At 45.7% G+C, this 24,594-nt stretch overlaps 1 protein-coding gene and 1 pseudogene across 2 annotated transcripts in view; one reads left to right on the forward strand and one right to left on the reverse strand.

The window, feature by feature from the left end:
- LOC148442105 (uncharacterized) overlaps positions 1-24,594 on the reverse strand; it is a 252,714-nt gene that overhangs the window by 141,318 nt on the left and 86,802 nt on the right. The window lies entirely within an intron of this gene.
- On the forward strand, positions 3,495-23,275 carry LOC148442110 (uncharacterized; annotated as a pseudogene). The gene is made up of 7 exons (XR_015875912.1): positions 3,495-3,543; positions 11,885-12,034; positions 14,186-14,377; positions 14,832-14,910; positions 15,019-15,110; positions 15,245-15,641; positions 20,403-23,275. The product of XR_015875912.1 is annotated as an uncharacterized LOC148442110 (transcript).

Below are 24,594 nucleotides of genomic sequence, written 5' to 3' on the forward strand. Positions count from 1 at the left end.
CAATAATATCCTAGCGGCTCCCGGGGTAGGCAGACTGGAGGCAGAGTAGGCTGGCCAGTGGCACACTGACAGTGTCACCTGCCCTAGACCCCAGCACTGTTGCCGGCGGCTGGGGGGTTATCACAAATCATGTGCCCAGGTGTAGGTACACTGGAACAGCCCTCGAACCGGCCCTGCATGACCAGACACTGCAAGGCGATTACAATGCAGCCACGGCCCGCGGGTCATACAGGCAATCCCCTCCCAGTTAACTTACCAGGGAGGAGGCAGCAGTCCCTGCAGTCACAAGCGGCAGCCCGCGATAACATCATAGCAACTGCCGGGGGAAGGGTAGGAGGCAGAGGGAGGTTGTCTGCAAGGTTCGGGCGGCAATTGGACAAGAAAACTGTGCCACCTGTGATTGGTTGGGGAGACTTTGAGGGCTGTTATTGCCATTGGCTGTTGCGGTGAGCACAGACCAGTGACTGACAGCGCGTCCTGCGGACCCACTCATTTTTAGAAACTGAGTCCCACAGTGCCTGTAGCGCGTAAAAACACGATATAGTGCATATTTTGCGATCCCTGGTGACCAGCCTGCCGGCCGTGTGTGCAGCGTAAGATGGGGTGAGACATGTCCTGGGGGATAATCAGTGACACTCTGAGGATCTGGGGACTGTCACAGCCACTGGCTGTCTCTGAGAGAGTCTCTATTGCTCAGGATAACAAGACGCCCTGACAGACAGTCTCAGCTGAGGGAGTGCAGCCCTTTGTTACATGGCCTGTCTGTGTCCTTCTCACACATCCTTCCCCAGCTCCTGTTATGTATCATCTGGTATATACGAGGGTGGTTCAATAAATAAAGTAACAAGACCTCTCATTGCGTAAATGTATTCACCTTGTACATATATGTATAATAAATAGTATGGCCTTGGTACAGATTGTTTATCCACAGTTGGCTGTGAATCGCCTTCCACCCAGGTACTTCTTCCATGGTCCAAAGAGATGGAAATGACTTAGTGCCAGGTCAGGGCAGTAGGGAGGATGGTCCAGTACCTCCCAATGGTAGCGCTGTAACAACACACGTGTGCTGTTGGCTAAGTGGATGTTCTTGGCTTCTCATCTTGAATGTATGTCCTGCCATTATCAAAGACACCAACCCCAAACCTGTTACCATGACATTATCACCGTACACCCCAATAAGCTGGTGATGAATTACAGCTGCTGATGTGTCCTTTATACACAGAAATCTGATCACACTATGCACCTTAATGTGTGCCCATGTTACTGCCAGCCCCGCCATCTTACAATCCAGATGGTCAGAATGCCGGCATCGGAATCCTGACAGTGAAAATGCAGGCGATTTTCAGTAAGTATTCTAAGGCTGAACCTAACCCATACTCCCGCACCCTAACCCTAACCACCCCCCCTCCACCCGCAGCCTTAACTTAACCATCTCCTTTGGCACCAGTTCCCTCCCCTCCCGCAGCCTAACCCTAACCACACACCCCCTCCGCGGCCTTACCTTATTTCAGCAGCCTTACCATAACCCTCCCCATTGGTACCCTAACCCTCCACTCCTGCACCTAACCCTAACAGCCCCCCGCGGCCTTACCATAACCCCCCCTTTGGTACCCTAACCCTCCACTCCCGCAACCTAACCCTAAAATTCACCATTTAAAGTTGTCAACATTTTGACCCGTCCGGATCCTGCAGATGTTATAGGGCGCATCAGGATTCTGACTGTCAGGATACAGACTACTTCTCATACATACATGTTATACCTATTATGTGTTATTTCTTTCTCTGACAGCTCATTAGTGTTATTATTACTCTGCATCTGCTGCAATATACTAACCGGACACCACAGGCTGCTCCTCCTGTATAATGATAACACAACACCACAGGCTGCTCCTCCTGTATAATAATAATAACAGGACACCACAGGCTGCTCCTCCTGTATAATAATAACAGGACACCACAGGCTGCTCCCCTTGTATAATAATAACACGACACCACATGCTGCTCCTCCTGTATAATAATAACACGACACCACAGGCTGCTCCTCTTGTATAATGATAATAACACGACACCACAGGCTGCTCCTCTTGTATAATGATAATAGCAAGACACCACAGGCTGCTCCACCTGTATGAAAATAATAATAACAGGACACCACAGGCTGCTCCTCCTGTATAATAATAACAGGACACCACAGGCTGCTCCTCCTGTATAATGATAATAACACGACACCACAGGCTGCTCCTCTTGTATAATAATAATAATAACAGGACACCACAGTCTGCTCCTCCTGTATAATGATAATAACACGACACCACAGGCTGCTCCTCTTGTGTAATGATAATAACATGACACCACATGCTGCTCCTCCTGTATAATAATAATAACAGGACACCACAGGCTGCTCCTCCTGTATAATGATAATAACACGACACCACAGGCTGCTCCTCTTGTATAATAATAATAACAGGACACCACAGGCTGCTCCTCCTGTATAATGATAATAACATGACACCACAGGCTGCTCCTCCCGCATAATAATAGTAATAACAGGATACCACAGGCTGCTCCTCCTGTATAATGATAATAACATGACACCACAGGCTGCTCCTCCTGTATAATAATAATAACAGGACACCACAGGCTGCTCCTCCTGTATAATGATAATAACATGACACCACAGGCTGCTCCTCCTGTATAATAATAATAACAGGACACCACAGGCTGCTCCTCCCGCATAATAACAGTAATAACAGGATACCACAGGCTGTACCTCCTGTATAATGATAATAACATGACACCACAGGCTGCTCCTCCTGTATAATAATAATAACAGGACACCACAGGCTGCTCCTCCTTTATAATGATAACATGACACCACAGGCTGCTCCTCCTGTATAATAATAATAATAGGACACCACAGGCTGCTCCTCCTGTCTAATAATACTAACAGGACACCACAGGCTGCTCCCCCTGTATAATAATAACAGGACACCACAGACTGCTCCCCCTGTATAATAATAATAATAACAGGACACCACAGGCTGCTCCTCCGGTATAATAATAACAGGACACCACAGGCTGCTCCACCTGTATAATAATAACAGGACACCACAGTCTGCTCCCCCTGTATAATAATAATAATAATAATAAATACCATTACCTGCTCCCAGCCGCTCTCTGCCTCTTCCTGTAATAGAAAAAACGCCCCCAATACATAACCACGCCCCTCTCTATCCCCCGTGTAGCTATGGCTACTACCTGCCCCGCCCCTCATATCATAGTCACCGCCCTCCTCTCATTCCCCTCTGTGCGGTGATTGGCAGCAGCGAGTATCCAATCAGGCGCCACAAAGTAGGAGAGACGTCCTGTAACTAGCAACCAGCTTCATCACTAGAGTAACAGCAGTATAGTCTAATGGTGTCCTCATGTACGGTGACCGGCGGCCATATTCTTATAGTCTCCCAGTCACAGAGCAGAGGGGGCGGGGCCACAGGGGCTTTAGCTGCCATTTTGTCATATACATTCCTGACACAGCCGAGCCAGGTAACGTGTCCTGTATATATTATATTATTATTAAATAGGGGTAGAGGACCGTACAGTGATATATGAGGGGGAATAACACAGCTCCCAGCACACACTGATATGTGGTATTATTATTACATAGGGGGGAGAGGGGACTGTACAGTGATATATGAGGGGGAATAACACAGCTCCCAGCACACACTGATATGTGGTATTATTATTATATAGGGAAGAGGGGACCGTACAGTGATATATGAGGGGGAATAACACAGCTCCCAGCACACACTGATATGTGGTATTATAATATAGGGGGAGAGGGGACTGTACAGTGATATATGAGGGGGAATAACACAGCTCCCAGCACACACTGATATGTGGTATTATAATATAGGGGGAGAGGGGACTGTACAGTGATATATGAGGGGAAATAACACAGCTCCCAGCACACACTGATATGTGGTATTATTATTATATAGGGGAGAGGGGACTGTACAGTGATATATGAGGGGGAATAACACAGCTCCCAGCACACACTGATATGTGGTATTATTATTATATAGGGGAGAGGGGACTGTACAGTGATATATGAGGGGGAATAACACAGCTCCCAGCGCACACTGATATGTGGTATTATTATTATATAGGGGAGAGGGGACTGTACAGTGATATATGAGGGGGAATAACATAGCTCCCAGCGCACACTGATATGTGGTATTATTATTATATAGGGGGAGGGGACCGTACAGTGATATATGAGGGGGAATAACACAGTTCCCAGCATACAGTGATATGTGGTATTATTATTATATAGGGGAGAGGGGACTGTACAGTGATATATGAGGAGGAATAACAGCTCACAGCACACACTGATATGTGGTATTATTATATAGGGGGGAGGGGACCGTACAGTGATATATGAGGGGGAATAACACAGCTCCCAGCACACACTATGTGGTATTATTATATAGGGGAGAGGCGCATATATATACCTATACTATCCTATTACCATCTCACCTGGCTTTTCTCAAATCCACAGTGGAGAGTGCATCTCCCTTGATTTATGTAGCGTTCCCGCTAGGCTGTTTTAGCGGGGCGCGGCGCCCTGCCCTCCTCCTGGAGGGCAAAAAGCACCCTGCCCTCCAGGAGGAGGGCAAAAAGCGCCCTGCCCTCACAGCCTGCGGGTGCCTTTCTCACCCGCGGGACGCAGTGTCCTGCGGGTGGAGAAAAATGCGGTGTCCCGGTCACCACCGGAGAATAGACGCCGGGCGCATGCACCTGGCATCTATTCTCCCTTTCTGCAGCGCTTGGGGGCTGCCCGGCGTGTCCGTAAGCGCCGGGCACGCCCCCAAGTATGACGAAAAGGGGACGCGTCTTTTAGACACGCCCCCTTTTCATGACCACACCCCCTTTTTGGGCGCGCGCATAAGGTTACCCTCTCTAGCTCCGGCGCCCTGCCTGCCGCCGGAGCTAGAGTGAACACTATTATGTATACATGTATTGTATGTCTTTTTGTTTGTTGAATTATTTTCAGTTGCTAATTTTTATATTGTGTTTAATAAAAATTGATTTTTAATTGCTAATCTCTATACCTATTGTGTGCCCCCACCAAGAGTCCTTTTTCTCTTTTTTTGGCTCATATGTTTAGATATTGACTCTGGGGAGCACCATAGACTTTCCTAGTGACAGGTCTTGACTGTGGTCTTATGATCCATATTAGGAACATTGACACGTGTGGTATTTATCAAGTCTATCTTAGGTATATTTAAGAGATATTAATTCAAATAATCCAGCAGTATTTTTTCAGTGCGGTTCCAGTATATAACTCTTTGCACGTATTAAAATAATATATAATAATATTTTATTTAAAAAAAAATGTAGACTCCCATTGGGGATATCACTACTTCACCCCCATGGGCATTACTCCCCCACTTGCAGAGCGTATTGGAGCGTGTGTCAGTGGACTGATGATCAGCCCCCCTGCTGCATCGGCAGTGTTCACAAAATATGCACTATAGCGCGCATTTACCCACTACAGGAAGTTGCGGACCCGATTTTAAAAACTGTGAGGGTCCTGCAGGAGGCGCTGTGTGGGGCTGTGCTCTGTGCAGAAGTCAATCAACGCCGTCGGCGTCTTAACCAATAGCCGTCGGCGTCTCATTAAATAGTCTCCACCATGCGGCGTCTCCTCTCCCAATCTCTGGCTACAGCAGTTAAGTCTGACCTGTCAGTCATACACCAGCCGTCCCACCACGCTACGACCTGGGACTGCCAAGCCTCGCCCACTGCCCGGGAGCAGCAGCAGCAGTGAGGCAGCGTCTCCACCCTGCATTCCCCCTGTCCCAGGTCAGACTCAGAGTAACGTCTGCACGCGGTCACTCATTGCAGAGCTGGGAGCGGAGCGCAGAGCGGTGATTACAGGGAGCTCAGCTCTCTCTCCCCAATCTCAGCCGGACTCTCCCCTCCTCCTCCTTTCCACCTTCCGCGGCTTGCAAAGCCGAGGAAGGTTAGCGTCTGAGCTGGCTCACATCAAGCACACAGAAAGTATCCGTCACCAAGCCTGGGCTGGAGACAGTAGTTAGTTTTAATTAGTCTGTCTGAGGCTCCGCCCATTAACCCCCCACTGCCTGGCCACCACCATGTGCTGCCCCCCTGCCCGCCCGGTTAAGTCTCGGGCATAATTTCAATAAGCCTAGCAGTGGAAGGCTTTACAAGCCCTCCCTGCGCTGCAGTGAAGCTCCTCCTCCCGAGCCGCGCATGACGCCACATAGGTGATACAGTCGGAACCGGTCCCACATACACAGGATGTGCAAAATAACACTCCACAGAGGACAGGGCGCTGATCCGCTTCCTCCATGCGGCAGCTGCACCTACTTGCTGGGAGCAGGAGGCTTCTTATTGGCTGAGAAAGTCCTGCTGCTCCTCCCAGCTGATGATCTCATTAGGATGGGCTGGCTGCTTGGAGAAAAACTAGTGCCCACGTTTGTAGTAGCATAGTTGCTGCCCTTGCACACTGGGCTGCAATGGAGGTGAAAAATCACAAGTGAGTCCACTTTGGTGAGTACTGTATATTCTCAGAATACTCTTCTGGTACCAAGCTGGTATCTCCCATAAGTCCATGCACGTGTGTACATGCATGACAGCATTTAAATGAGTTCCTGTGTCAGGGTGCACAAGGTTGTGTAGGCTCCCAGTGTATGTGTGTGCGATGTGGTCTGTGGAGGGTGAATTGTAGCATGGATATGCCAGATTCCCCTCTTCTCCAAATCCACCGCTCTCCCCTCATTTTCCCATCCTGTCTGAATTCTTCACACCCCTCACGGGTTATAGTCATTATCCTAGCTGTTGGGACGTCGGAATCCCAATAGTAAGTATTACAGGTATGGCTTAGGGCCTGATTCAGACCCGCTCGCAAGCGGGTCGATGGTGCCCCAGTGCGCACGCGCGACCCCCATAGCGAGTGAGACCTTCACTCGCTCCGGGGCTCGCAGCAAAACGGGGCGGCTGTCGATGTTGATCGACAGCTCGCCCCGTTTTGTAGGCAGGTAGTGGGGGTGGCTGAACAAACGGAGGCGTTCCCAAAGGCGGCCCTACTGACATCACTCGGCATTACGAGTGCTGAGACCCTACCTTAGGGTCTCCTCGCAATGCCGATGGTCACGATAAACGCGACCATCTCCTGCCCGCTCGCACTACCTGTGGGTGGGCACCCACTGCTTAGCGAGTGGACAGGAAAAAATAAATAAAACACTCCTCACCCTGATTTAGAGCGTGCGCTCACAAACAGCGAGTGGCTCTGAATCAGGCCCTTAGTTTTAGGCACTAGGGGGAGGGTTAGGGCTGGCAAAACCCACACACACCAATCACAGGGCACAAGTGGTAGGGGAAAATATGGGGGGGCGCCAGTCCCTTCCTTTGCCAGGGGCACTTGGACCCCTAGCTACACCCCTTTGTCCTGCCAGTCTTACTTTGTTCTCATTAAACACATCATCAGCCTGGTGTTTAGGCATCTGCAGGAAGAGTTGTAGTTCTAGCAGCTTGTAGCCTGTGTAATGTTTATGTATAGAGTGCTCCATGAGTAAAATGTTTTTAGAGTGCGGCTTGATGGTACACTGCTAGAATATGTTGGTGTTTAAAATCATAATAGCTCATCATTTGCCATATAAGTAAACTTTGGCAGGTGTGAAAGTAAAATGTAACTACATAGTATAAGCAGTGGTCGCAAAACACGCCCTATATCGCTCTAACTGCTATCTACCCTTACTCCATCCTCGCCCACCAGTACTACACACGCCCTATATCGCTCTAACTGCTATCTACCCTTACTCCATCCTCGCCCACCAGTACTACACACGCCCTATATCGCCCTAACTGCTATCTACCCTTACTCCATCATTGCCCACCAGTACTACACACGCCCTATATCGCCCTAACTGCTATCTACCCTTACTCCATCCTCGCCCACCAGTACTACACATGCCCTATATTGCCCTAACTGCTATCTACCCTTACTCCATCATTGCCCACCAGTACTACACACGCCCTATATCACCCTAACTGCTATCTACCCTTACTCCATCATTGCCCACCAGTACTACACACGCCTTATATCGCCCTAACTGCTATCTACCCTTACTCCATCCTTGCCCACCAGTACTACACACGCCTTATATCGCCCTAACTGCTATCTACCCTTACTCCATCCTTGTCCACCAGTACTACACATGCCCTATATCGCCCTAACTGCTATCTACCCTTACTCCATCCTTGCCCACCAGTACTACACACGCCTTATACTGCCCTAACTGCTATCTACCCTTACTCCATCCTTGCCCACCAGTACTACACACGCCCTATATCCCCCTAACTGCTATCTACCCTTACTCCATCCTTGCCCACCAGTACTACACAAGCCCTATACTGCCCTAACTGCTATCTACCCTTACTCCATCCTTGCCCACCAGTACTACACAAGCCCTATACTGCCCTAACTGCTATCAACCCTTACTCCATCATTGCCCACCAGTACTACACACTCCCTATATCGCCCGAACTGCTATCTACCCTTACTCCATCCTTGCCCACCAGTACTACACAAGCCCTATATCGCCCTAACTGCTATCTACCCTTACTCCATCCTTGCCCACCAGTACTACACACGCCCTATATCGCCCTAACTGCTATCTACCCTTACTCCATCCTCGCCTACCAGTACTACACACACCTTATACTGCTCTAACTGCTATCTACCCTTACTCCATCCTTGCCCACCAGTACTACACACGCCCTATATCGCCCTAACTGCTATCTACCCTTACTCCATCCTCGCCTACCAGTACTACACACGCCCTATATCGCCCTAACTGCTATCTACCCTTACTCCATCCTTGCCCACCAGTACTACACACACCCTATATCGCCCTAACTGCGATCTACCCTTACTCCATCATTGCCCACCAGTACTACACACACCCTATATCGCCCTAACTACTATCTACCCTTACTCCATCCTTGCCCACCAGTACTACACACGCCCTATATCACCCTAACTGCTATCTACCCTTACTCCATCCTCGCCCACCAGTACTACACACGCCCTATATCGCCCTAACTGCTATCTACCCTTACTCCATCCTCGCCCACCAGTACTACACACGCCCTATATCGCCCTAACTGCTATCTACCCTTACTCCATCCTTGCCCACCAGTACTACACAAGCTTCTTTCTACACTTGCCCCCTAGCACTGTCACAACTGCTGTGTGCGCTTACCCCTTCCTACCCGTGGCACTGCCTGCCCTTTCTTCGCTCTACCCCAACTTTTCCCTGCCTATACCTCCAGCTCTACCCCAACTGCTTTTTGCCCTCAAGCCCCTCTACACCAACTGCAACCTGCCCGCAGCACTGTCCCAACTGTTTTCTGCCCTCACCCCCCATAATATGTGATGGGACCCAGAAACTGTGAAGTAGGACCCCAATTTTTTAAAGTGAGGGGTCCCTGGGACTCACAATTGTTTTCACTCAGCGCGATCACTGTAATACACAGATGGCCCGCTATTTTGAGTGACAGAATGTGCCGTTTGTAGGTGGTGACAGGGGAAGATCCAGGAAAACGGGGGAGTGGTGGTGCGAACTCAGTTGTGTCTGAGCGTCAAAGCGGCTTTTTTTTGGTGTCCATAATTACAAGGCTGCGTCACTGTACACGTCACCTGGCTTGTTTAAACACTGAAGCACTCGCAGTGCTTGCGGCGGGGTAGGGTCAACCACAAGTGATGCGAGTGGCTCCGATGGCACTCGATGTTACTGATTTTACATATACTTCCTGGAGATGACGTGTGCTACGAAGGAAAAGGGGGCGTCATTAAACTGTCTTGCGATAGCACTGCCGTCGCACGCTAAGACCTAGTGAGCATACTAATGTCTTACCGTGCGCTCACAGCCTATGCAAATATTAGCAGCTGAGCGGCTGCATGCGAACGCCTCTAGCGAGCGGTTTGAATCAGCTCCCAGCACACACTGATCTGTGGTATTATTATTATATAGGGGAAAGGGGACCGTAGAGTGATATATGAGGGGAAATATTACAGCTCCCAGCACACACTATGTGGTATTATTATTATATAGGGGGAGAGGGGACCGTACAGTGATATATGAGGGGGAATATTACAGCTTCCAGCACACACTATATGGTATTATTATTATATAGGGGGAGGGGACCGTACAGTGATATATGAGGAGGAATAACACAGCTCCCAGCACACACTGATATGTGGTATTATTATTATATAGGGGGAGAGGGGACCGTACAGTGATATATGAGGGGGAATATTACAGCTTCCAGCACACACTATATGGTATTATTATTATATAGGGGGAGGGGACCGTACAGTGATATATGAGGAGGAATAACACAGCTCCCAGCACACACTGATATGTGGTTTTATTATATAGGGGAGAGGGGACGCGCAGTGATATATGAGGGGGAATAACACAGCTACCAGCATACACTGATATATGGTATTATTATTATATAGGGGAAAGGGGACCGTAGAGTGATATATGAGGGGAAATATTACAGCTTCCAGCACACACTATGTGGTATTATTATTATATAAGGGGAGGGGACCGTACAGTGATATATGAGGGGGAATAACACAGCTCCAAGCACACACTATGTGGTATTATTATTATATAGGGGATAGGGGACTGTACAGTGATATATGAGGGGGAATAACAAAGCTCCCAGCACACACTATGTGGTATTATTATTATATAGGGGAGAGGGGACTGTACAGTGATATATGAGGGGGAATAACAAAGCTCCCAGCACACACTATGTGGTATTATTATATAGGGGAGAGGGGACCGTACAGTGATATATGAGGGGGAATAACACAGCTCCCAGCACACACTGATATGTGGTATTATTATTATATAGGGGATAAGGGACTGTACAGTGATATATGAGGGAGAATAACAGCTTCCAGCACTCACAGATATGTGGTATTATTAGTATATATGGGGGAATGGGACTGTATAGTGATATATGAGGGGGAATAACTGCTTCCAGCACTCACTGATATGTGGTATTATTAGTGTTCATTCTAGGTTCGGCAAGGGGTATGGCACTTGAGCGCTCGCCTGCAAAGGGGGCATGATTCGCCTCCTGTTCATCACTCTTGGGGACCCAGTTAGGCTGCCCCCAAGCTCTCCCTTCTCTGTGAATATTCACCAGTGGTGAGCACTGCACCGCAATTTTTCCCACCCGAGGGGCACTGCAGTCCGCAGGTGGGGTCACCACCCGGCATGTTGTTTTAGCGGTGTGCCAACAGGGCGCCGCCACAGGGGCAGGGTGCATTCTGCCCTTTGAAATCGGGGAGTGGCCTGTACAGCTGTTACACCCTTTGTTGTGTGCTCTGTATTCATACGTTACTTTCCCTCTCCCCATATCTGCACCCCTTCTGCTCTCCTGTGTACTCTCCCCTCACACCCCTGTTACCTGTATGACCTCAGTATAGTCACAGATTCTCTCAGTTTCTGTAATAAATGTAAAACAAAAGTATAAAATTCCCAACATCCCTAATTCATGTGTTTGTTAAAGATTCACGTGGAGCAAATTGCACCAAATATGCGTCTGGGAGGAATAAGACCCCCGGCCAGGAGAGGAGCATTGGTGTAACCTTATACAGTACAGCGTTGTGTGATGGCCTCTGAGGAGCCTTATGGGGCTGGGTCACAGGAACCTCTGACAGGCACTGACCAGGGCTCTATGGATGGGGGAAAGGGGAGACTTACTGGTCACTCAGTGTAACATGTCTGACTGTGTTATGTGTGTTCTCTGTGATGTCTATTATATTTATTCCTAGACAGTCTTGCTGCGAGGAACCAGAGTCTTTATTACACATGAAACATTCTGTATTCTCACTGATTCACTGAGGATGGACAAGGACGGGAGTCACAGGACTGAGAGGATCTTACATCTCACCCTGGAGATCATCTACGTTCTGACTGGGGAGGTGAGAGGGTCTGGGGTGTCACAGTGATATCACTTATATACTTAGTAATAATACAGGGACATGACTGGGGAGGTGAGGGGATCTGGGAGTGTCACAGTGACATCACTTATATCTATAGTAATAATACAGGGACATGACTGGGGAGGTGAGGGGATCTGGGAGTGTCACAGTGACATCACTTATATCTATAGTAATAATACAGGGACATGACTGGGGAGGTGAGGGGATCTGGGAGTGTCACAGTGATATCACTTATATCTATAGTAATAATACAGGGACATGACTGGGGAGGTGAGGGGATCTGGGAGTGTCACAGTGACATCACTTATATCTATAGTAATAATACAGGGACATGACTGGGGAGGTGAGAGGGTCTGGGAGTGTCACAGTGACATCACTTATATCTATAGTAATAATACAGGGACATGACTGGGGAGATGAGGGGATCTGGGAGTGTCACAGTGACATCACTTATATCTATAGTAATAATACAGGGACATGACTGGGGAGGTGAGGGGATCTGGGAGTGTCACAGTGACATCACTTATATCTATAGTAATAATACAGGGACATGACTGGGGAGGTGAGGGGATCTGGGAGTGTCACAGTGACATCACTTATATCTATAGTAATAATACAGGGACATGACTGGGGAGGTGAGGGGATCTGGGAGTGTCACAGTGACATCACTTATAGCTATAGTAATAATACAGGGACATGACTGGGGAGGTGAGGGGATCTGGGAGTGTCACAGTGACATCACTTATATCTATAGTAATAATACAGGGACATGACTGGGGAGGTGAGAGGATCTGGGAGTGTCAGTGACATCATTTATATCTATAGTAATAATACAGGGACATGACTGGGGAGGTAACAGGGATCTGGGAGTGTCACAGTGACATCACATATCTATAGTAATGATATAGGGACATGACTGTGGAGGTAACAGGGGTCTGGCAGTGTCACAGTAACATCACATATATCTATTGCAGATTTAAAAATACATATATGAACCCGAGGTTGGGCATTATACAAAGCTGAAGCAGTATATAGTGCTGGAAATTTGTTGAATTTTGATTAGGGATGTGCAGAAAATATTGACAAGGGAGACAGTGCCTCACCTGCCATAAACTCTTTGCTCCAAAGTCTTGACTATAAAAATTATTAGAATGATACAAAGAAGATATTTATAATATGTTCTTCAAAGTTTTGACTATAATAATGATAAAAAACTTAGAGTATACAGAGTATGATAGTAAAGGCTATGCAATCCTGTCTAACCTGACTGCACGTCACTGATCTATAGTAATAATCTAGGGAGCCACTCTCAGATCTTAGTGTCAGTCCTACAGTCCTCCCTGAGTTGGGATTTAGGGCCTGATTCAGACCCACTCGCGAGCGGCTGTACGCTCGCAAGTGGGTCGATGGTCTGCACTGAGCATGCGCACGACGGAGGGAGCTCCGTCGTGCGCATGCGCCAGACACGACGAGCGAAGGACTTTCCTTCGCTCGTTGTGTCCGATCAAAGGGGGCGTGCTGTCAATGTTGATTGACAGCACGCCCCCTTTGGTGGGCGTGCCGGGGGCGTGCCTCCCTGACGGGGGCGTTCCCACGGGAACGCCTCCCGTCAGAAGCCGGCCCACTGACATCACTAGTGATGTCAGTGGGAGTGATTTTGGCTCTGATAGAGCCAAAATCACTCCGGAGCTTGCAGTTGAAAACCTCAACCGCAGGCTCCGGCTCGCAATTTCGATGGTCGCGATGGTCACGACCATCGCGGCCATCAAAATGCACGCTCGTATAGCCTGTGGGTGGTGACCCACAGCTATACGAGCGTCCAGGAGGACGCTCCATGAAAAAGGAGCCCGGCCCTCATGCAGAGCGTGCGCTCTGCTCAGAGCGTACGGCTCTGAATGAGGGCCTTAGTACATTGCTCGCAGTATGTTATTTTATTTTTGTCACTGACACACAGATGTCAAAGCTGCAGGAGATACTATATATTCTACATTTTCCTAAATAGGAGATTTTTACAAGACTTTTTATTGTGAAATAGTCTTCTTGTATATTATGCAGTTATCACCTGAATAAGCACCCCCAGTTAGGTGGAGTTTAAATGACCGTCTCATTGATGTCTCCCCCAATACATAGGGTTACACAGTTGTAAAGAAGACACCTGGTGAGTGTGAGAAAACCAGCAGCCGTCCTCATGTGTCAGGAGGACTCAGCAGGACCCAGAGCCCCATCATGGTGCCTCCACCTCACTCACTGATACATGAAAGACACAATGACCAGAAGATCCTGGAACTCACTAACAAGAACATTCAGCTGTTGACTGGAGAGGTGACTGCTGGGAATGGGACATTATACAGTAACACCAGGGGATGTGTCTGGGTGATGACTAGAGAGGTGACTGCTGGGAATGGGACATTATACAGTAACACCAGGGGATATGTCTGGGTAATGACTGGAGAGGTGACTGCTGGGAATGGGACATGATACAGTAACACTAGGGGATGTGTCTGGGTGATGACTGGAGAGGTGACTGCTGGGAATGGGACATTATACAGTAACACCAGGGGATGTGTCTGGGTGATGACTGGAGAGAGGACTGCTGGGAATGGGACATTATACAGTAACACCAGGGGATGTGTCTGGGTGATGACTAGAGAGGTGACTGCTGGGAATGGGACATTATACAGTAACACCAGGGGATATGTCTGGGTGATGACTGTATCAATGTGTGTGTCAGGTTCCTATAAGGTGTCAGGATTTCACTATCTATGTCCCCATGCAGAAGGGGGAATATATAGAGGAACAGAATGGTCTGTACAAGGATTTGATGATGGAGAAGAACCAGCCCCTCACATCACTGGGTAAGAGGAGAATGTCATTTATTTTACAGGGGAGAGCAGGTATGGGGCTATACACATCATCTGATAATCACATAAATACAATGTACAGTCATTGTGTGTCTTCTACAGATGGACCCAGAAATACCCCAGAGAGATGTCCCCGTCCTCTTTATTTCCAGGATTGTACAGAGAAGAATCACAAGATTCCACAGGAGCATCAGGTACCTGAGATTGAAGGTCTACCCAAAATACTATCACTAGAGCAGCTGTGTGTGTTTTATACACTCACATTATTCTATATAATCTCAAAAAATTATATCAGGCTTTATGCATTTTTTTTCTCTGATTTAATTAGGGTGAAGATCTAACTAATATTAAGATAAATTATATAAAAGGAGAAGCAAAGACTTATGTGACTGATATGAAGGTAGAAAATATAGAGGGAGAAGAAGAGAGGCATGTCAGTGATGTACAAGTAGAAGATATAGAGCGAGAAGAGACGTATGTGACTGATATAAAGGCAGAAGATATAGAGGGAGAAGAAGAAACGTATGTGACTGATAATAAGGCAGATGATATAGAGGGAGAAGAAGAGACGTATGTGACTGATATAAACGGAGAAGATATAGAGGGAGAAGAAGTGACGTATGTGACTGATATAAAGGCAGAAGACAAAGAGGGGGAAGACGAGACGTATATGATGGGTGATCAGCAGTTTACGGATGAGGAAATCTCTACAGATATCAGCACAGGTGAGTAATGAACACTTATTACCTAAAATAGTCACATACTGTATTCTCCTTGCTCAGTCACTGCTACATTCTTTTCTGTCAGTACAAACTAATGAGAGAAATGTATCTGCCCAGTGTGGAGTTAGGAGCCATCAGTTCCTATTATACTTTTACTTTCTCCCCTCACATCATGTCAGCCCAGAGATCTGACCAGTCTCCTCCAAACACTCTCTGGTGTATCTCATACATCATCAGCCATCAGGCCCTTTATATTCTGACCAGTCTCCTCCCCACACTCTCTGGTGTATCTCATACATCAGGAGCCATCAGCCCCTATTGTACTCCTTGTCTCCCCCTCACATCATGTCACTGTGTGTTACCAGCCCAGAGATCTGACCAGTCTCCTCCCCACACTCTCTGGTGTATCTCATACATCAGGAGCCATCAGCCCCTATTATACTCCTTCTCTCCCCCTAACATCATGTCACTGTGTGTTACCAGCCCAGAGATCTGACCAGTCTCCTCCCCACACTCTCTGGTGTATATCATACATCAGGAGCCATCAGCCCCTATTATACTCCTGCTCTCCCCCTCACATCATGTCACTCTGTGTTACCAGCCCAGAGATCTGACCAGTCTCCTCCCCACACTCTCTGATGTATCTCATACATCAGGAGCCATCAGCCCCTATTATACTCCTGCTCTCCCCTCACATCCTCACTGTGTGTTACCAGCCCAGAGATCTGACCAGTCTCCTCCCCACACTCTCTGGTGTATCTCATACATCAGGAGCCATCAGCCCCTATTATACTCCTGCTCTCCCCCTCACATCATGTCACTGTGTGTTACCAGCCCAGAGATCTGACCAGTCTCCTCCCCACACTCTCTGGTGTATCTCATACATCAGGAGCCATCAGCCCCTATTATACTCCTGCTCTCTTCCTCACATCGTGTCACTGTGTGTTACCAGCCCAGAGATCTGACCAGTCTCCTCCCCACACTCTCTGGTGTATCTCATACATCAGGAGCTACCAACCTCTATTATACTCCTGCTCTCTTCCTCACATCATGTTACTGTGTGTTACCAGCCTAAACATGCTGTATAGTGCACATTACAACACACGTCACATGAACTCCACCTTCTCACACACACACAGAGCTAATGACACCTGTCATTGCACAATGGCTCCCTCCAGACTCTGTGCTTGGATGAACTGTGTGCTTTATCTGCTGACTTGTCTCTGTATCCTGCTCTGTCTTCTGCTTTCTTCCTATGTTTGCTGTGTCTGTGCCCTGCACCATTCCCCTGCCCTGTCCTGCTGCCTCCCCTGCTCTGTGCCGCCATCATTCTGTGTTGCTCTGTCCTATCGCTCTCCTTCCCTCTCAGCGGTTATATACAGTGACTCATTACCCTGTTAGTAACATGGCTCTGGTGGGAATACTCTCCCTGAGGATGACCAGAGGACCATATAGAGACTGCTTTTGCTACATATATATCCACCTGGGGAACTTTGTGTAGTGTGGATGCAGTTGTTTTTAATTACCCCACAAGTCTCCTGTGTGTATGTGTGAGGGTGGTCTAGATGGGTATTGTGGTTCACCAACGTCACTGGCTAATGAGGCTTCCTGCTCTGTGATGATGGCTAGGGAATGTTACCCAGCAAAGTCTGCAGTTGGGGGGAGATATCCCGTGGTGATGTGCCATCTGCCTGTCCCTGGGGCTGGGTCTATGACATTAGTTTATCTGTTCATTTATAGTCTTATTTGTAGATTGTACATTTGTAAATGTAATAATGTGGTCATAGTTTCTACCCGCGAATTAAACAACTAAACAACTTCATTCATAATAGTTACACGGTGGTGTAGTGGTTAGCATTGCTGTAATTTCACACTAAAGTCATGAGTTCAATTCCAAGCTATGGTGCTGTGTGTAGTTTGTATGTTTTTGCTCCAACCCTCCAAAAATCATACTAGTATTTTTATTGGCTTCTAACACAAGTTAACCCTAGTGTGTTTTATATGTGTGTCCATGTGGTAGGGAATATAGATTGTAAGCTCCACTGGGGCAGGAACTGATGTGAATGACTAAATATTGTTTGTAAAGCTCTTCTCAGTATGTCTGTGCTATATAAAGTGCTTCTCAGTATGTCTGTGCTATATAAAGAGCCTCTCAGTATGTCTGTGCTATATAAAGTGTGTCTCAGTATGTCTGTGCTATATAAAGTGCTTCTCAGTGTGTATGTGCTATATAACATGCTTCTCAGTATGTCTGTGCTATATAAAGTGCTTCTCAGTGTGTCTGTGCTATATAAAGAGCTTCTCAGTGTGTCTGTGCTATATAAAGTGCTGCTCAGTATGTCTGTGCTATATAAAGTACTTCTCAGTATGTCTGTGCTATATAAAGTGCTTCTCAGTATGTCTGTGCTATATAAAGTGCTTCTCAGTATGTCTGTGCTATATAAAGTGCTTCTCAGTGTGTATGTGCTATATAAAGTGCTTCTCAGTATGTCTGTGCTATATAAAGTGCTTCTCAGTGTGTCTGTGCTATATAAAGTGCTTCTCAGTGTGTCTGTGCTATATAACGTGCTTCTCAGTGTGTCTGTGCTATATAAAGTGCTTCTCAGTGTGTCTGTGCTATATAAAGTGCTTCTCAGTGTGTCTGTGCTATATAACGTGCTGCTCAGTGTGTCTGTGCTATATAACATGCTTCTCAGTGTGTCTGTGCTATATAACGTGCTTCTCAGTATGTCTGTGCTATATAAAGTGCTGCTCAGTATGTCTGTGCTATATAAAGTGCTTCTCAGTATGTCTGTGCTATATAAAGAGCTTCTCAGTGTGTCTGTGCTATATAAAGTGCTGCTCAGTATGTCTGTGCTATATAAAGTACTTCTCAGTATGTCTGTGCTATATAAAGTGCTTCTCAGTATGTCTGTGCTATATAAAGTGCTTCTCAGTATGTCTGTGCTATATAATGTGCTTCTCAGTGTGTCTGTGCTATATAAAGTGCTTCTCAGTGTGTCTGTGCTATATAAAGTGCTTCTCAGTATGTCTGTGCTATATAAAGTGCTTCTCAGTATGTCTGTGCTATATAAAGTGCTTCTCAGTATGTCTGTGCTATATAAAGTGCTTCTCAGTGTGTATGTGCTATATAAAGTGCTTCTCAGTGTGTCTGTGCTATATAAAGTGCTTCTCAGTGTGTCTGTGCTATATACAGTGCTTCTCAGTATATCTGTGCTATATAACGTGCTTCTCAGTGTGTCTGTGCTATATAAAGTGCTTCTCAGTGTGTCTGTGCTATATAAAGTGCTTCTCAGTATGTCTGTGTTATATAAAGTGCTTCTCAGTATGTCTGTGCTATATAATGTGCTTCTCAGTGTGTATGTGCTATATAAAGTGCTTCTCAGTGTGTCTGTGCTATATAAAGTGCTTCTCAGTGTGTCTGTGCTATATAAAGTGCTTCTCAGTGTGTATGTGCTATATAAAGTGCTTCTCAGTATGTCTGTGTTATATAAAGTGTTTCTCGGTATGTCTGTGCTATATAAAGTGTTTCTCGGTATGTCTGTGCTATATAAAGTGTTTCTCGGTATGTCTGTGCTATATAAAGTGCTTCTCGGTATGTCTGTGCTATATAAAGTGCTTCTCAGTGTGTCTGTGCTATATAACGTGCTTCTCAGTGTGTCTGTGCTATATAAAGTGCTGCTCAGTATGTCTGTGCTATATAAAGTACTTCTCAGTATGTCTGTGCTATATAAAGTGCTTCTCAGTATGTCTGTGCTATATAAAGTGCTTCTCAGTATGTCTGTGCTATATAATGTGCTTCTCAGTGTGTCTGTGCTATATAAAGTGCTTCTCAGTGTGTCTGTGCTATATAAAGTGCTTCTCAGTATGTCTGTGCTATATAAAGTGCTTCTCAGTATGTCTGTGCTATATAAAGTGCTTCTCAGTATGTCTGTGCTATATAAAGTGCTTCTCAGTGTGTATGTGCTATATAAAGTGCTTCTCAGTGTGTCTGTGCTATATAAAGTGCTTCTCAGTGTGTCTGTGCTATATACAGTGCTTCTCAGTATATCTGTGCTATATAACGTGCTTCTCAGTGTGTCTGTGCTATATAAAGTGCTTCTCAGTGTGTCTGTGCTATATAAAGTGCTTCTCAGTATGTCTGTGTTATATAAAGTGCTTCTCAGTATGTCTGTGCTATATAATGTGCTTCTCAGTGTGTATGTGCTATATAAAGTGCTTCTCAGTGTGTCTGTGCTATATAAAGTGCTTCTCAGTGTGTCTGTGCTATATAAAGTGCTTCTCAGTGTGTATGTGCTATATAAAGTGCTTCTCAGTATGTCTGTGTTATATAAAGTGTTTCTCGGTATGTCTGTGCTATATAAAGTGTTTCTCGGTATGTCTGTGCTATATAAAGTGTTTCTCGGTATGTCTGTGCTATATAAAGTGCTTCTCGGTATGTCTGTGCTATATAAAGTGCTTCTCAGTGTGTCTGTGCTATATAACGTGCTTCTCAGTGTGTCTGTGCTATATAAAGTGCTTCTCAGTGTGTCTGTGCTATATAAAGTGCTTCTCAGTGTGTCTGTGCTATATAACGTGCTTCTCACTGTGTCTGTGCTATATAAAGTGCTTCTCAGTGTGTTTGTGCTATATAAAGAGCTTCTCAGTATGTATGTGCTATATAACGTGCTTCTCAGTATGTCTGTGCTATATAAAGTGCTTCTCAGTGTGTCTGTGCTATATAAAGAGCTGTGAGTAATAATTATACAGTTATTGTATTTCCAGCAGATGGACGCACAAGCAGAAATGACTTGTCGGGAGATCCTATCTTGTCTACAGATATTAAAATGGAAGATAACATCACACAGGAATCTCCCAGAGATAATCCCGTTACACTAAACTTTCATCCAGTACCTTCCAGTGCAGCTATATCATCTGATCCCTGTAATTGTTACCAATGTTCTCCAGATAACCCAATTGTTGTTACACGTAGTGCAGCTTATACACCTATTAAAATATTTCCCTGTTCTGTGTGTGGGAAATGTTTTACACAGAAATCAGCTCTTGTTATACATCAGAGAAATCACACAGGTGAGAAACCATTTCCATGCTCTGAGTGTGGGAAATGTTTTACAAACAAATCACATCTTGTTACACATTGGAAATGTCACACAGGAGAGAAACCATTTCTATGTTCTGTGTGTGGGAAATATTTTACACGAAAATCATCTCTTGTTGCACATCAGAGAAGTCACACAGGTGAGAAACCATTTCCATGTTCTGAGTGTGGGAAATGTTTTACACAGAAATCAGATCTTGTTTCACATCAGAGACGTCACACAGGCGAGAAACCATTTTCATGTACTGAGTGTGGGAAATGTTTTACAATGAAATCAGAACTTTTTAGACATCAGAGAAGACATACAGGTGAGAAACCATTTCCATGCTCTGATTGTGGGAAATGTTTTACATGGAAAGCACAACTTGTTATACATCAGAGAAGTCACACAGGTGAGAGGCCATTTCCGTGCTCTGAGTGTGGGAAATGTTTTATACAGAAATCACAACTTGTAAGACATCAGAGAAGTCACACAGGTGAGAGGTCATTTCCATTTCCAGAGTGTGGGAAGTAATTTACACGGAAATCACAACTTGTTAGACATCAGAGAAGTCACACAGGTGAGAGGCCATTTCAAGAGTGTGGGAAATATAGTACACGGAAATCAGATCTTGTTACACATAAGAGACAACGACAGGTGAGAGAGCATTCTATGCTCCGAGTGTGGGAAATGTTTTACACATAAATTAAACCTTGTTAGACATCAGCTGTCACACAGGAGAAGAGCATTTCTGTGAGCTGATACAATAAAAGATAGCAACCCTCCAATCACACAGTATTTTAACATTTGAAGTTATCCACCTGCAGATAATTGGGATGTGTGTCATTAATATAAAAAGAGGATGTACAACATTAAGGAAATTTAAATGATAATAAATAATTTTTATTTTGCTTAATAAAGATGCATTAAAATGTACAAAATTGAATATGAACACTCCCAGTGACAGATTTCGCCATCTATGCTCTCAGGAGGTGATCTGGATAGACAAGAACCCCTTCAACTGGTACTACCGACCACCTAGATATATGTTATAATCCTCTGCATGACTTCACTCATCTGATTTTCAACCTTTTTGTTTATCCATATGTGTGTGTGTATATACTGTATGTACCATTCAGCTAGTATGTATATAAAAGTTTTATTATGTGATGTCATCCAAATCCTTCCAGTGGCAGACCCAGAACAGGCTCTCTGAGTCAAAGTTCTGCCCAGCGTACACCATCGGGAGTTCCGACCGGGATTCTAAACCCCCTAGTATGTCATTTGGGGTCCAAACTTACCAGTATGTGAAGTTTTAATCCAAATTATGTGATGTCATCCAAATCCATCCAGTGGAAGGTCCAGAACAGGCTCCCTTGTCTAAAGTTTTTTCCAGTGCACTCCGCTGTCACCAGGACCCTAATTTCGAGAATTTAGAGGTTGGGGGTTATGGAGAATTAAATCTTTCGCCCCTCTTTCAGCCCCTGCTTCCATCGCACTTCTCACGCCACATACTTCCCTCTGCCTGCCTGCTTCCCTCTTATTACCCCTTGCCCTTCTCACTAACTGATTCCCTCTCACACCCTACACCACTAACTGCCTACCTCTCATCCCCTGCCGCTCTGATTCCCTCTTACGCCCTCCCCTCTCTCTCTGATTCCTCTGACCTCTCTATGCTGAAACAAAACCGGGAGCATTGTGTCCCAGCTGCTGTGCAGTTTAAAGTCAGGACCGTCAGCAAATCCCACCTCGTGGACCGGCTCAGGCTGCCAATCAAAAGAGGAGGCTTTTTAAAACCAGTGCCGACAGTGAGCAAATAAAAAGCTGCCATTTGGCAGCTTCTCATTGGCTGGCAGTCTGCAAGCCGCCTTTGGCCGGTCGCCCAGTGCTTTCCCGATGCTCCCAGCTCCTTGCCAGCGCCACCACCAATCGAGATGTGTCCCAGCAGGACACATCTCCAGACTGCCACTGCTGTTCCAGGGCTGTGATCCCATATTCTATCCCAGCACCGGTACATTCTCTTCTGTGACAAATATGAAGCGGCAGAATGTCATACCACCCCACTTCCACCACTGTGTGTATGTGTGTATATATATATATATATATATATATATATGTGTGTGTATATATATATATATATATATATAAAGAGAAGAGATTCTGCACCAGTCGGGGCCAGGGAGACTGCTCTGAACAGATGTGCCCAATGGAGTGGTGAATCGTGCTAGGCATAGCGCAAGGCGCACTCCCATGATCGGAGATGAGCATGCAAGCGCGACACCATAGAACTAAATGGTGCACACTGCGATCGCTCCATAGTGTACCATAATGTATGCTGGCGCAGGGAATAGCATGGTGCATGTTTGTGGCGCGATCAGCCACAATGAACCTGGACACATCTGTATTTTCCAGTGCTCTGCTGAACCTATGCAACATTGATAGTGTATTCTGATGTCACTGCCGTGACAAAGCCCCCGGGTGGGATGGAAACATTGGGGGCATGATATGTACATGTGATTTTGGTTTGTGTTTGAACAATAAATGCACTGTTATGCTTTACTTATTAGTCTGGTGAGTGCCATCATTTGCGTATATATTATATATAAATGTACTAGCTTGCAAAAGTCTTTGGCCACAGAAAATAAATGATAAGATAAAAGATAAAACGTGATATTGTAGCTAAACATTAACAATTATTATTTATAATTATATAGTATAACAAATTTCACATTAAATTTGACTTTCATCAATGTGTCTTCCTTTGGCGTGTGTCACTGCTTCACATGATTGGGCATTCGAGACACCAACTTTTCTAAAGTTTGGTAAATTACGCCTTCCCGGGACTCATTCAGACATTCCCATAAGTTCTCAGTATTTTTTGGAACCATTCCACTAACTTTTATGTCTAATTCATCCCAGAGTTTCTTAGAGGCAGGGATTGAGATCAGGTGATTGAGGGGGCATTGACTGAGATCAGGTGACTGAGGGGGCATTGACTGAGATCAGGTGACTAAGGAGGCAGGGATTGAGATCAGGTGACTGAGGAGGCAGGGATTGAGATCAGGTGATTGAGGGGGCATTGACAGATCAGGTGACTAAGGAGGCAATAATTAAGATCAGGTGACTGAAGAGGCAGGGATTGAGATCAGGTGATTTAGGTGGCAGGAATTAAGATCAGGTGACTGAGAAGGCAGGGATTGAGATCAGGTGACTGAGAAGGCAGGGATTGAGATCAGGTGACTGAGGAGGCCATGACATAATTTGTAGAACTTTCTACTTTACTGTTCAAATAACAGATACACGGGCCCATATTAAATTTGGAGTGAAAAGCCGTTTTTGCGTGTTTTTGGCGAAAACTTTTCGCCAGTTTGACTTTTCGCCTGGTCAACCGTTCCACATAGGAAATAATGAGATTTTGCCTATTCGGTATTCAACTAAAAACAGGTGAAAAAGTATCGCCGATTTCAAAGTATTTTTCGCCTTTTTTTTATCTTCACATGCAGGGTGGAGAAAACAAAAAGAAAGAAAAAAATGTTTTTTCATGTGTTAAACGTTACTAATAGTATTTAATTATACTGAATAGTGTTTATTTTAATAAGCATTTTTTTTTCTCAATGTAATAGGTGAAAAAGATTCACTGCTGATTAGCAGGCAGATAGAAATGCAGATTTGCGGTTTTGAGGTGCAAATGTCTGGAAACCCCTGTGCACCCTTGGGACAGCCCCTTAAAGGGTAAATGTGTCCAAAAAAAAATTAAGATCACCCCAAAAAAGTACTTGTATTTTTGGCGCCCAAAAATACCAATTTGGGGGAGAATTATAAATAGGCTTCTGGGTGGTCCCCAAGTATGGGCCAGGTGTTTATGGGATTGCAGGTGT

Source organism: Taudactylus pleione, unplaced genomic scaffold (assembly GCF_031769625.1).
Source record: "Taudactylus pleione unplaced genomic scaffold, aTauple2 ptg001616l, whole genome shotgun sequence".
In the NCBI taxonomy this organism is placed as follows: Eukaryota; Metazoa; Chordata; class Amphibia; order Anura; family Myobatrachidae; genus Taudactylus; species Taudactylus pleione.